The sequence below is a fragment of the Haemaphysalis longicornis genome, unplaced genomic scaffold (assembly GCF_048455015.1).
Source record: "Haemaphysalis longicornis isolate Haplotype H1 unplaced genomic scaffold, Haemaphysalis longicornis Haplotype H1 scaffold_6, whole genome shotgun sequence".
Taxonomy (NCBI): domain Eukaryota; kingdom Metazoa; phylum Arthropoda; class Arachnida; order Ixodida; family Ixodidae; genus Haemaphysalis; species Haemaphysalis longicornis.
The window spans coordinates 78,245,608-78,260,311 of NW_027526407.1; positions in this window are offsets into that span (position 1 = coordinate 78,245,608).

A 14,704-nucleotide genomic window follows, 5' to 3' on the forward strand; every position below is an offset into this window, starting at 1 on the left:
CACGTCACCACCAACATCATCGCATGTGTGTCCAGCGCAGCACGGTTTGTCTCATGCAATTTCAACCGGCTGCCTAACGCGGTGCGTACATTTCCAGTGTATTAAGTGTATTGAATACCCACGAATGCGAAGAAACTGGTGGAATCCACGTGGTACCACCATTCGTTAAGGTGCTCCACCGTGAATTTATCGAGAATATTGCTCCAGAGTACTCAGTCCTCATTGCTTTTTTTTTTGTCATTAACGCCCGTCGGGTGGCATACGACTGACTGTGCGAAAACATAGAATTTTCGTCCCGAATTACGTATTTGCATTGACAGATCAACATTGTTCCTATTAATAGTATATTTTATTTGTTTTGATGTGTACACATTAACTTTCCGATTAGATACTTCTGTTTAAACAGCTATTCAGACATCATTTCCGAGTAAAACATCACCTACGAAATACAGATTTTAAAATTCGTCTATAATTGCGGAGCGCAAACAGCGGTGGTTTCACCACAGTTTAGGTTTCGGCAAGAAAAAAATAAGAGTTCTTTGGGGCGATGGGTGCAAGCTACCCGAAACGCAAAAGTGGTGACTGGACCGCGTACAGTAGGCGAAGTCATACCCAGTCGGCCATTGGCCCCCTATGCTTCTCCTCGTCTTGAGCCGAATATAGCTCTCACTTGTGTCGCTCGTCGTACTCGGTATACGCCGCTGAGGAGAGATTATTCACCGTCTGCTGTGTTCACACAACGACAATGACATACTTATGGGTGATTCCATAAAGACAAGCCTGTCCTACTCTATGGCAAGTCATCCGTTTGCTTCTATCGCCACCCACTAAGCTGCGCTCTCTGAAAACATAGGCGTGTTTTCAGAGAGGCGTGTTTTCAGAGATCACCCATGGTGATCTGGTGCAGGCGTATTGAAACTAGATTTTCCTTCTTTGGACTGCAACCATACACTGTATCCATCGGTTACGACGCATTCGTAAAGTTGTTTTCGTCGCACTATTGTGCGACTAACATTTTTCCATGTGTAAACAGCGGTATTCACACGGGACGCTCGGAGTTATTCATCTAATTAATAAAATGAAACGTTCTTTATTTGTTCCGGCATTGATGAATTTAGGGGCTTGTTTACCAGTCAAGCTAAAGTTCATTCATCTGTAATCTCCTCCCCTATGTGTTTTTGCATTTTGTTTTCTGTTACATTGTTTCACTAGATTAAAACGGGGGGAAGGACGTCCCAGGCTGTAAGTCCTGTAAACAGATGTTTTCCTTCAACTAACCGCCTTTTAAAGGTAGAATTTCTCTAGCCCTCTAAGAGCATATAATTCATTGTAATGTGCTGTGATTTCTCGATTTTAACTCGTTTTTTTATTTTGTCAGCATGCTTTCTGCGAACAGTTTTCTTGTGAAACATATTTGAACACTGAGACATGAATTTGTATCAGCTTAAGATCGCCGGTTACCCGTACATTGCCCTTTTCTAGACTTTCTAAAAAAAAACATTTATTTAAATCGTCCGGTGAACTATTATTTCTTAACCTTAGTAACTTAAACATTAAACGCAATGTATTTCAGCGAGCCGACTGCTTTCGAGAGATGGTCGGTAAGAGCACAATGAGATCAGATAAAGAGTAAAACGTGATCTCTGGAGCTTCTCATTTCCTGGGATTTGTAGGGAATGCGAACCTCGGCCATTACTGTTCACTTGGAACTGTGGGAAGGGAGGTTGTAATAGGTGGTATTCGTTGAAAAGTTTAGCTGTCAATTTCGTCGCTTGGAAACACTGGAAACAGCCACAGAAATGGCCGATGCGCCACGGACATGGTGCGGCTTCGGCCACTGCGCCTGCACGCCGAAGAACAAAAAAACACCGGCGTGCGTCGTCTGCTCTGTTTCAATCCGATTCTCAACGGTGGCGTCAACAGAGGTGTTATTAATCGCTCTCACGTTGGACTCGAGGAAATACTTTGCCTTCCGTGAGGTAGAGTTTGTAACGTGAAACACGGCCATGCGCTTAGCACGGGAAAGTACCGCTATCCCGTGGAGCTTGACGTAACGAGCAACGGCGCACTCACATGGTTGCCTGCATGCGCGCCTCGCCAGTGAATACAAGCAATACCTCGAACAGTGCTAGCCCCATGATGTCCGTAATAATGGTATTTTTATGATGTATGCTATGTGAGAAGTTTTTCTGCTTCGAGCTATGGCTATGTCCACATGCTGTGTCATTCTGTGTTACAAACAGGTTCCTACAAATTGGGGCACGTGGGAGGCTTGTGGGGACACAGCGACCAGCACAAATGCCGCCCGAAAATATGCGCACCAGCCATGAATAAACAACAACATTCAAGCCGAAAAACCTGGTCCCCCAAGTCGGGCACTTCATACCTCGCTTGCCGCTAACGCAGCAGCATACGTAATGAAGCTCTAATCTGCATCCCCAAGAAGCAAGCGAGCGTGCCACCATTTCTGGCGGGGTGAGCGCGGCGGCCAGGAAGGGTGCGGGGCGTAATCAAGCGAAGCTCCCAAGCTCGTCACGTCCTCGGGCAGGTCTAACGGCATACCGACGCTGGCCATCGTTGGAGCATCGTTTAGTTTTAATTTACCCCCGCTAGGGACCGCACCCGGCCACTGCTTCTTTGCGCTTAGCGCGCCACCTTATAATGTAAGCAAAATGCTTGCGTGGTGGCATTGCCACAGGCGCGAGTGACTAAGCGCGTCGGTATTTTCGTCTCGTCAGATGGAAATTTCGGCACTCTATTGTCGCTATTCTCAGCCTGTCCTCCACTCCGTGTGCTCGCTCGACCAGGTTGAGTGGAGGATACCGAAATGCCTTTACATTCGAAAATCACTTTAAATGCTCTCCTCGACTAGAGGCTCGAGGGGAAGAGGGATTCAGGACACCAGGGTACGTTACTTTGAAACAATTGTAAACGCCACCTGTAGAACTTGTCGGGTTGAAAATTCGTGGTGACGGTGATGATAATGATGTTCAACTCGCCTTTGCGACACAGGCGATGAGGCGCACCGCATGGAAGGCTCCTGATTAATTTTGAGCGCCTGGTGATCTTTAACGTGCCCAAAAACCTCGAACACGGGCGTTTTCGCTTTAGATTGGAAATTGTGCAGTTGAATCGCCATACAGTTCGCTACTGCTGCGCCCCACTCTCAGCAAAAGGAAACGCAACACGTTCGCATCTCTGAAGGTATTCGCAGGCTTCCTTCGATGATTCTGGTTTATATTTTACTGATTTCTTGCTCAGATCCTATACCACTCCCGTTCGCTAGCCGCCCACTTACCGTAGTACCCTATTTTTTTATGCTCGCTTTATGAGCCTTTTCTTTAGCTTCATCTATTCAGGAAATTTCGAAACTCGCGCTTCTTGCCTTCTCCTGGGGCGGTGTTCTCGAGTTTTGTCCCTTTTGCGTCCCTTTCAAAAGTGTCACTTTTCGCGAGCCCTGATTGACTAAAAGCAAACAACCGGAAGCGACGTAATGTAAGCGCAACAAACCTGCTGCCAACGCTCACTGCTTAACCGGAAGTACGTCACGATGAAATGGACTCAATAGGGACGTTTTCAAAAGGGACAGTTACGAGAATAGCGCCCCTGGTCTTTGACCTACCATAAGCAATGGGGCAAGGGTGACGTACAAGGTCTGCGTTCTTCGACGAGTTGTTTCACTCCACTTTGCAATTTGGAAGCATTTGGGGTTCCCTGCAAACGATGATTAGTCTAATGAAGTGTGTAAGGAACTATAATGTGACTAAAGCTATCGATGTGTCCCATTTGAGCGCTGCTGGGAACTATTCTTTCGCAGCGCATTTGTGTGAACAAAACATCAATGTTTTCTTGCCTGGTGCCTAATTAGTGCGTATGTCTTGAAGATCGACACCTGGTGGTCCGTTTGGTTCCTTCACAGCAACACAGGTTGCTCGCTAAGTCACGTCCAGCTCTGCGCTTGTGTCTTATGCTGTTCCTGATGGTGTGTGCTGCTACTGACGCTTTTTCTTACGAAACAAACGTTTCATAAAGAAAAGCGTTCGCACATTTTGCGAGCATCACCTGAAGTGAATGTGCCTATGCTTGCAATAACTCCGCCTAAGCGACGGACTAGGATGTCGACAGGCGCGCGCAGTTTGAACGGAGATTGCTGCGAATGCGTGATATCACCTGCCTTGTCTCGCGTAGTTTGTTTGTCGCCGCTGCCGTAGTTTATACGCAAATTAAGTCTAAAAAAGGACGAAAACGGTTCGTGCCATGTTCAAAACATTCCCAGTAACGCACTACTTGCGCCGCGCGGAGTAGTGCGTTCAAGTAGTGCGCGGAGTAGTGCGTTCAATCAATCCAGCTGCGGTGGCGGTGATGAGGCATAGCGGAAAATTCAGTTGCCGTTCTAAATTTATACCCGCGTATAGTTCCGCTTGAGCATATCGCTTGAATGCTAACGTGCAAATAACCCGCAGATATTCAAATAAGCGCATTGTGCGCTGCTTCCATTCAGGGGAAGATGGAGGTTTAAAAAGTAAGCTTACCGGCAATCTTGGTTCCATGTTCATCCATCCTTCCAGCCAGCCGACGACACATAGCTTCCGCAGGAAACTCGTTGTACCATTATCACAATAAGCCAACGCACGAGTCTCAGAAACATGTCCTCTAAGTTGCTCTTTACCTGCAGTCTCCTCCATCATTACTGCGACTCAGAGAAAAAGAGACCTCACGCACACTGCAGCCACCGACGCGGAAAGTTTTTGTTGTGGCCAACTTTCCCGCAAAATATCTGGTTTAGAAATGGTAAATCTAACCAGTTGTCCCATTCTGAAGGCTCGGAACAACGGGAAAGTTCATTTCACCGTACTTCAGAGGGCAGTGAATATCGACGGATACTCCGTAACGCCACCCACGGTTATCAGCCGTCGTTTAGACCACGCAGAACGGCATGAATCACGTCTCTCTCACTGCTACACATATCCGCACAACTCGCATACTCCTCGAGGAAGGTATGGCCAACAATTTCCACGACGTTAACACTGAGGCAACTACGTAAAACTGCCCAAAATCTAAGCACGCGAACGAGCAAGATACGCGGCAACTGAAGCATCGTCTGCGAGCGACGGCAACTGGCAGTCTACACAGACGTGACAAGGCGCTTTTGCGCGGCGGGCGGCGCTCCAGCTCAAGAGTCTGGAAGAAAACACAACAACAGAGCGTCATGGTATTGTCGGCATTATTGCAGGCAGCCCGAGATTGTCTGAACTGCATTGCAAGTGATAACAATACCAACACGGCAACAATATTCTCTCCGGGACGAAGAGCAAATGGATGGTTCTTGGCACGCATATGGGAAAACGCCGACTGCACTGATGGAGGACGACGGAACAAGGAAAAAACGGCGTCCCTGCGTTACAATGAAAGCCCTCGTGCCCGATTGTTACGATAGTCAGCGCTAAGCAACTTCTGGGGCTGACGAATAATTGTAATTTAACCATGCTAATTAGTTTTGGTTGTTAACCTGCAGGAGCAGCTCAGTGGCTAAGCCGTCTAAGGTGGCTAAGATGCTAATCACAGGGATGCCGATTTGATCCCGACCGACGAGGCCATTATCTGATGGCGGCAAAAAAAAAAAAAAAAAAAACGATTGACGATGTGTTGAGATGAGACAAAATTTCACTTTGCCACAACGCATATTCTGCTGAACAATCCTGCAGACGGCCCAGGGCAAGAAATGCATATGGACGAGCAACAAACAGCTTCGCTGTAAAAAATTATTTCGTAGCCACAAATTCCTGAAATAAAATTTGTGATACTGAATGGTTGAATAAGCCAAATCAATCGATTATATAGCACAATAAAAAATCTGCGGAACTGAAGGAATAAAAGCAGTTTTTATTTGGTTATTGTCACCGGGATTTTCAGCGCGTGGAGACATCACACTGTTGATTAGAACTGATTGAGAACATGAACAAAAATTAGCAGTGGCTTAGCTTGGCTATGCCAGGATATACTTTGCGTGAGTTCACCTGGTTATTCTTAGCTTTCCGGCTGTCTAGGATTACCTTGATTATCATGCTTGCTGCTTCTTCAATGACACACACTGTATACGCATTATGTGACACATGTATATTTATCAAGCGGCTCCGGCGCAGCGTCACCAATCGCCCCAGAGCTAAGTTGGTTCAACAGGCGCACGCCGGTGTTGCTGCGACGCACGAGCCATCGGTTCCACACCCGGCCACCCCTCGCATGATCATCAAGTGGACCGGGCCGCCACCTGCGGAACGGAGATCGACGAAGACTCTGCGTGCGTGGGGTGCGTGAGAGACGCCGGGCAGCGAGCAACGTTCTGTGCGCCGTGTGACGTCACTGATCCTCGCGCATGCGCACCACGGCTCTCCAGGAGCCAGGCGAAACGGCTCAACCTCGGCCAGTGGAGCTCACGCTACAAAAACCGAAAAAAGCAACACACAGACATGAAAACCAACTACCCCCCGGTTTAGCCTTGCGGACATATCAGCAGACGGACAGCTAGGTATTCAAACGTTTCACTGCCGGTCGATTTCATGGAGAGAAATTCTGGCATGTTAATGGTTGACTGAAAAACAACAACGACAAAGAGAACAGTTCCAATCGACTACAGGATTGCCGATCTTCATTGTATTACTTTTATTCCACATAACCATAAATGGACGCATTTTCTTGGAAAAAGCTTTTCCTCTAATTATGTATATATCAGGGATGGTTCCTCGGTTCCGTATTATTGATTTCTTATTCTTCAGGATCTCAGAGCAGAATTTTTCTAGTGTGTGTCTGTTATTATTATGGTTATTTGAGTCATAATTATTATTTATATATTTAAAAATATTTCTTCAGTCAATATTTCTTAAGTATCCCTCTTCGATGTCCTTCACTTTCTTTCCTTTGTCCCAGATTTGCACTAGGAATTCTTTGAAACATTTTGCTGAGTACCAACGTTCTTTATTACAGAAGTACGGAATCTCAGCTTCAGTGATATCAATGAGCACCTGCCGCGGTGGCTCAGTGGCTAAGGCGTTGTGCTGCTAAGCGCGAGGTCGTGGGTTCGATTCCCAGCCGCGGGGGCCGCTTTTCTGATGGAGGCGAAAAGCGAAAATCGTGAGCCATTTCATTCTGTGGAGGTGGATGACCAGCAAACCTCATTAGCACACGACATACAAAGATGTGACTCAGAAAAATGAGAACATCCCCCTCGCGAGGGGCACGATCAAATGCAGAGCATTTCCGCTGTTCTCTTCCAGCGTAGACATTGTCGATGAAGTCGATGGTGAAACGTGAAACGTGCCGTGAACCCCCTGCCGCTGCTATGACGCAACACAATCTAACACAATCCACTTTAATCCAAGCCAAGCCAAGCCAATCCAATCGAATCCAATCCAATGCCCCTCGCGAGAGAGTGTTATAGCGCCGAAATCGCGCCACCACACGAACGCGTGATTTTGACGTCACGATCACGCCACAGATGTTAGCGACCGGAGCGCGGGCGAACCACATATGTGGTTTAAGCGCGAACCGACCGCGGCGAGAGAGCGCAATGCGAGCGCATCAGCAGCTTCTTGACGTAGTTTGAATGAGTCAAGGATATAAGGCGCGTTCGTAGCCTCCCATTCTGTGTCGGCTTTGTGGCGCAGTGGGTAGAGCACCATGTCCATTGTGTTCCGCCCGCAGGGTCGAGGGATCGAAACCAGGCGCCGGATAGTATTTTTTTTTATATAGTGTAGGGGAGGGGTGCGGACAACGACGGTGCGGACTACGACTACGGACGTCAACGCGGGTGACATCGTGAGTTACTGAAATGCTCTGCATTTAAAACGCCCGTGTGTTCGAGATTTCAGCGCACGTTAAAGTTCCCAGGGGGTAAAAATTAATCCGGAGCCCTTCACTACGGCGCGCCTCATCACCTGCTTGCGTCGGCGCGTTAAACCCTTCAATCAATCAATCAATCAATCAATCAATCAATCAATCAATCAATCAATCAATCAATCAATCAATCAATCAATCAATCAATCAATCAATCGATATCAATTAGCCGTGTTCAGTGTCAGCAGGTACCACTTATGAGTTTCCGATAGCATTAACGAGTTCCACTCCCCACTCCCGAGCAGTGAGTGATGTTCACCCTCGAAAGTGGTCAGTGAGCTCCCCGCGAAAGACACACCCAACACTCACGGGTGAGTGGTGAGTGGTTGGTGTGTGAGCAGACTCGTGAGTGAGCCGACCAATTTATGGCGAGTGCATCAGGGGGTGCGTAGGTGCAGCAGTGCGTGAATTAAACAGCTGTCTCAAAAGTCGCATTCGACGGGCATGTGCTTTTACTAGTTCTTCAAACTCTTCAAAATATGCACCGTCATCCAGCACGCTGACATTTATTTTGCACATTATTACCATTCGTCCTCCTCACAATATTACTGAGCTTTCTCGCACTTTATTTTTGATTATTTTCTTCATTATAGCTCTGTTTTTCGGTTTGTGACATGCACACGCTTCGAGGCCGGAGTTTGCAGGACGTCGACGCTAAGCTCGCGAACGAAAACAGACAGAAGGAGTGTGAACTAATCGTGACCGTGACCAATGATTCCCACGGGAAGTATCTAACCTTGTAAACAACGCGACACGTTGACAGAAGGAAAGAGAAATAGCCTGCATGGAGGCAGGCCACTAAAAAAACGAAGCACTCTGAACTGGGGAAACTGGGGAAAGCTAGGTACTTAGGGAAATAAAACGCGAAAGATTAAACGTTTCAGTGTTATGCCCGTCCGCTGTTGAGAATGGAGATAAGAGGGAAATGTCCGAGAGTGGAAAAGTTTTTTTTCTGTTTGTTCACGCGTTAAGTGAACCGAAATCGCAGGGGAAAAACAACTACAGAGCAAAATGACGGAGGAGAGAAAGGAGAGCGGAAAATCGGTTGCAATTTTTCATCCCCGTTTGGAAGAAACCAGCGTTTTTCACATCGCAGAAGACAAATGTGCCATCTTCTGCGTGCGCCAACAAGCGCGAAAACTCGGTGTCGATTCCTCGACGCCCTCACTCCTTTTTTTTCCCCGCACTGTAACTAAGAAGGCACAAAAAATGTGGGAAGTTACGGAATTGAGGATAAATGATAGCCAGAAGCAAACGTATGGAAATGCGGAAGCCGGAAGACATTCAGTGTGCTTTGTCAAAAAATCGCGAAGCTACTTTGTCAGGAGCAGCGAGCTTTAGAGAAACAACAAAAATTTTCGAGTTATATTTCACGCCCAATGCTTCCACATTAGAATGAGAAAGCGTGTGGGCCCATAACACAATTATTAAAACGGGGTATCCTTGATCATCCTTCTTTTGTTTTAGCTCCAACAAATGCTGCTGTGGTGAAAACATCCTTTCTTTTTGTCTTTTTGGCGCCATTTTGGTGTTTGATGGTGTAGCGTTCAAGGACGCGCCGAGGCGTGACGCAGACGACACGCCAGCAAGTCCTTAGGCTTGTGTCATTTCTGCTAGGCTTATTTTTTCCCTAAACATGATCACCTGTTACCGAGAGGTCTTTTACTTCCTTGATCTCGAGCTTTTTTGTCCTTAGGCTTGTGTCATCTCTGCTAGGCTTATAAAAATGTAGTCGTCTGCAAAGGGGAAATGGGGGACAAAGCAGCTCCAGAACAGGGAAATAAAAGCCCTCTCGGTAGCAGATGATCACGTTTGGGGAAAAATAGTATTAAGGAGGGTACTTTTTAATGAAAATAAAGCATTCTTTTCCAGTCTCAACACAACTGATGAAGTGCACCAACTTCACCATTTAATGGTTGTCGCGAATGATTTACAGAAACGAACAGGACACAAAGGGGGTTGGTGAGTTTCCGTGTAGACCGAAAACAACCAACGGCTTCAAACACTTGGTCGGTGGTGCAGACAGCTACCGTTTATATTTCCCGCCACGTCGTACGATACTGCCCCACTGCACAAGACATTCAAAACGGATGAGAAAAACCAAGCGAGGCCGGAAAAGTTTTTCTGACCTTGGCTCCCTTAGACATTTATGGTCCGCTTGGTTAAATATTTTTTCCCTTGATGTTGTTGTTACTTTCCATCACTGGTGGTAAGACTTATACGTACGCATTCTTTCCCAAGCACCCTAACGCAAACATGGCAATTCCTTATACCGTTACAAAAGTGAAAAATTGGTGAAGTTAAGACATTCAGTCATAGTAACAGTGTAACTATAGATAATCCTGACACATAAAAAAAACCAAAATCTCACCAAATGAAACAAAAAGCTGCCTAATCTGGCTCTTTGTAGCCAAATATGGCTATTCTGTTACTGATACTGTTACTGACCGCCGCAGGCAAGTAAAAAAATGTAATAAAATTAAAACGAAGTAAGAAAGTTCCAAAGGTCTACCTATTCGAGCGCTGTGACCCGAACAACTAAAAAGATCTAAAAAAGTGAAAATGAACTAACGAAGTCTTAGCGTGCATCCTACCCAGGCTTCTCACGCTAATAACCCCGGAACGAAGCGCAAATGCAAGTACATCAAAATCTGAAAATGAGCGAACGAAAATGCCGAAGTCTGTCCAATGCAGCGCCCTCATTCGTAACTTAAAGAAAGCAAAAAGAGAGAGAAAGCTTTGAGGGCTAACGCGTACTTTTACAGCTGCAGCCAAGGATAGGTAAGGTTGTAGAAATGTAGAAGCAGCGGAGAATTCTTGGGAATTTGTGGGCAAACCCGCGAATTTCTGTTGCTGTTTCCATGAGCTTACATGTTTCTTGGTGCTACCCCGTGGGTGTTTGTTTTGTTTTTATCCATTTATTGATTTGGCACACCGTGGCCGGTTTAGGTGTGGCACGGCCTCAGTAAGGCGGCTGAACGCGTTGGCTCCGAATCACAAGACAATGCATTGACACTATCTTGAAAAGCTTGGAAGAAAAAGAAGGGCGCGGAAGTGGCACACGTATTTCCACAAACACTTTACTCAAGCGTGCAAGCAGGTATAAAGGTGTACGCTATGCATGTGATAACACGGCACCTCGTCGCATTCAACATTTTGTTCGTAAATTTTTGCCCAGTATAAAAACGTTGTTTCGTTTTTTGTCATTTTATCGGAACAAAATATTTCTTGAACATTCCCATGTGTCAGAGTGGGCGGCCAGCGAAGGTGCCGTCCGGACCATACGTGGCCCGCCTAGTGTGACGACAGAAGCGAAGTGAAAATAACAATAGAGAAGGGCAACTTGTTTCCACGACGTGAACGTAACCCCGATACATGCGGAGGCTCATCTGGTGCCAAGGTTAAAAATCATGCAACCATCCGTCAAAACGACATTGGTTGAACGCGAACTTTCATGTGATCGACTGTTTGATTGGCACACCCACACTGCCAGTGGGTGCTGTTCCGGAGGTACGTGCCACTTTTCTAGAATGCGCACTGCAACTCTCGGGTGTGCACTCTGTAGGCCCAACGTTTGAGTTTGGGGTGTACTGCGCGAACCGCTGCCTGCTGCTTGGCGTTCAGTGAGCAACTTTCGAGTGGGTACCGGTTTGAGGTGTTAAACCCTAAGATGTGACGTTAGGCCTGACGTCGTAAGCCTCAAAATGTCAAGTTAGGACTACCTTCTGGTGGCTAACAGCCTTACGGCATACAGAGCAACGCCATTCTCGTCGTGACGGATTTATTTATTTATTTGTGGAATACTGCAGGCCAAAAAGGCCCAAGCAGGAGGGGCACAAACACAACTACAAGATCAGTACATGAGTGACACAGCTTGACTAAAATACATCTGCGTAAGAGGATAGCGAGTAGAAGAAAAACATCACAACAACAAAAAAAAAAGCAAGCAATAATCTGAGAGGCAATAATAAGCAATAATCATTCACAGAATTAAACATTTGGTTCATGAAGATCTAAGCTTTGGAGGTAATCAGAGGGCAAGTTATTCCATTCTGTGACAAGAATGGAATCTGTGACCATTCTGTTATTCCATTCTTTCGTTGTCGTCTGAGTTTTCCAAACCGCTTCGACCATGTCGAAATGGAGCAATCGGGTAGACGCCGGCTTCGCAACGCTCGGGACGCAGGTTGGATTCTCGCAATGAGAAGCGTTTTTTCTTCTCTTAAAGGGACTCTGTAACACTTTAGATAACCGCTTTCACTTTTCCCTTCGCGTCTGGAAGCACTGCGAAAGCTACAGTTGTCGCCAGCACGGAGCGGCACTGCGTGATTTGCTAGCCGCACTAGATATGCCTTACGTTTCTGATTTGTTTTGTGGCCTTATTTTTGAAGTTGCTATCGAAAAGCGTTCATTGCTGCAACTGAAGGAAAACCGGCCAACAGCGGCTACATGGCCTTAGGGACGTTTGTTTAGTAATCAGCAATGTGGCCAAGGAACTTTTAAAAACGACTGTACGTAGGCTATTAAAGTTACAAGGGCATTAGCATTGCTTCGAGTATGTAACCGCTGGTAGCCACGAAACCAAGCCGCACTCTCTCAGTCGCGGACCGCGCTCCGGTTGATCTCCTGCAAGCCTAATGACCACCCAATAATGATAAATTTATCCCTCAAACGCCTCGGCGCTAAGAAAACCTACGAGAAAGGTCATGTCTAACCAGCAATGCTTAAACGCGCTGTCATACACAAAAAACAAAAAAACAAAGTCCCGCTCAAGGGCAACGAACCGTGCTCTCCCAGGAAACAAAAAAAGTTGACTGAAAGGCAGAATATCCAAAAACACAACGCAAACTCTCAGTTCCCTTCATTATGGCCGCCCATTTGCTGTTCGCGCTCTATAAAGCTGTGCTTCTGCACCCCACATCGGATGGAGTCCACGCGCAAAACCGCGCACTTTATTGGCGTGTCACCCTGACTCCGCTGCCGTTTTTTCGCTTCTTTATTTATATCGCCAAGGCTTTCAGGCATGCACCGCTAAATCTGTAGCCAAAGTCTCTGCGGACTTTACCCCGCTGTTCTTGGGCGACCCCTTCTCGCATTTTCTCGCCGCTCCCGAGAGGCACTTTACGCACGAGGGCCTCAGCAAAATGTCCCAAAGCACAAACCTGTACGAGTTAAGACGGGGCGCTTAACTCTGCTTCATTTCCCCAGCTACGCACGGCGAAAGTAAGAAATGCGCGCGTCGGTCGGTTTCCCGCGTTGTCATGTAGATATTTTCGCAGTACTAATTTTCAGTGCTTCGCCTTATGTACACAAAATAACAATGAGCGTCGCCCGAAACGACCTTAGAACGAGGCTAAAGAGCTCTTTTCTGAATAAAGCGGTCGTAAAATCCCGCAGACCAGCTTACACAAGAAGAAAAAAAGGTTGAGATGAATCCGCTAGGCGGACTTTAGTGATTAGCGCGTGATGAGCGGGGGGAGGGAGTGGGTGAGGGGGGGAGGCTTTCCCGAAAACCTTCTCGTTGAGGCTCCGAGGTGCAATAACTGAGCTAGCCTGCCGGCAGCAAATATATCTTTTATTTTTAGCGGGACTCTTGTGCGAGTTAGTTGGTTCAAGAAAAGACCGAGCAGCGCGAACGGAACAGAACTAAGGAATACAAAACCTTTTCCATGACCCCTTCAATGTCCAGCATTCTTTGCCGAGTAGCCAAGACCATGTAACGCCTTGCATTTCCATAAAAATGCAGATTTTCCGGAAGTAACACCTTCAATCGTTGTTATTTCAGAAAATGAGATAGGTGGTCCGGCATAATTTGGGAACACAATAAAATAGGAAAAAAAGAAAAAAAAACATTTTTCACAACAATGATCTTCCTAAATAAAAAAAAATAGGCATCTTATACATTTCTCTTTAAAACCGAATATTAAGCGAAAATACTCCCCGAAAGAACGGTGGAACTACGTATAAAAATAGGGTAAACGGACCAACTATGAAGTACGCCTTCTATTTTCGAGGGAAAAAACATAATTACCGGAGTAAAGGTACTTCGTCCCAATAATGGGACAAAGTTAAATCACCGGCGAAAGGAAACAGGACAGAACTTTAAAGAAATAAAACAATCCAAAGCCGTTTGCTACTGATAGCCATATTTCGATGTAAAAAACTCGCATGCTAGACAGGTGGCATAGGAACGCTATTAGCAGTAGACAATCTTCTTAATTTCTGCATATTTCGAGTTTCTTACCGACGTCAAAATTTTACATCTCATTTCTTATCATGCATGTTGACAACCTGGCCCTTTACACCAGTCATCTTCATTACGTTGGGTTTTACTTTGTTTATTTTTGCTGAAATGTTCTACTTTTACTTCCATGCCACTTTCATGTAATCACTATTGTTTGGCGCTCTTTGCCCTTAGTCGGCCTTGCGTCATTAAACTCCAAACATCATCATCATCATCAATTTCTGCAGATTTTTCTTGCGACGGGTCGAGTGCAGATACACAGATAACTACTGTGAATTAAGCCTGTCATGACCGCAGCAATGAACTTAAATCACGGCTTCCTAAATTTTGTTTGTCTTCAAGCAGAATAATTCTCCCGAGACGGTTAATAAAAAAAATTACACCATCTTCCCGTAGGGGAACCCTCAGTAGTATGCGAAGCAGCCATGGGGTCGAGTAAAGTTCCCATTAGTTTTCAGTTCGTCGTTTCCGTTGACGTTCAGCTTCGCGTGCCTCCGTTGTATCAGAAGCTTCTTGGCGTAGTTTGAAAGAGTGAAGGGCATAAGGCGCGTTCGTAGCACATGCTCCCGT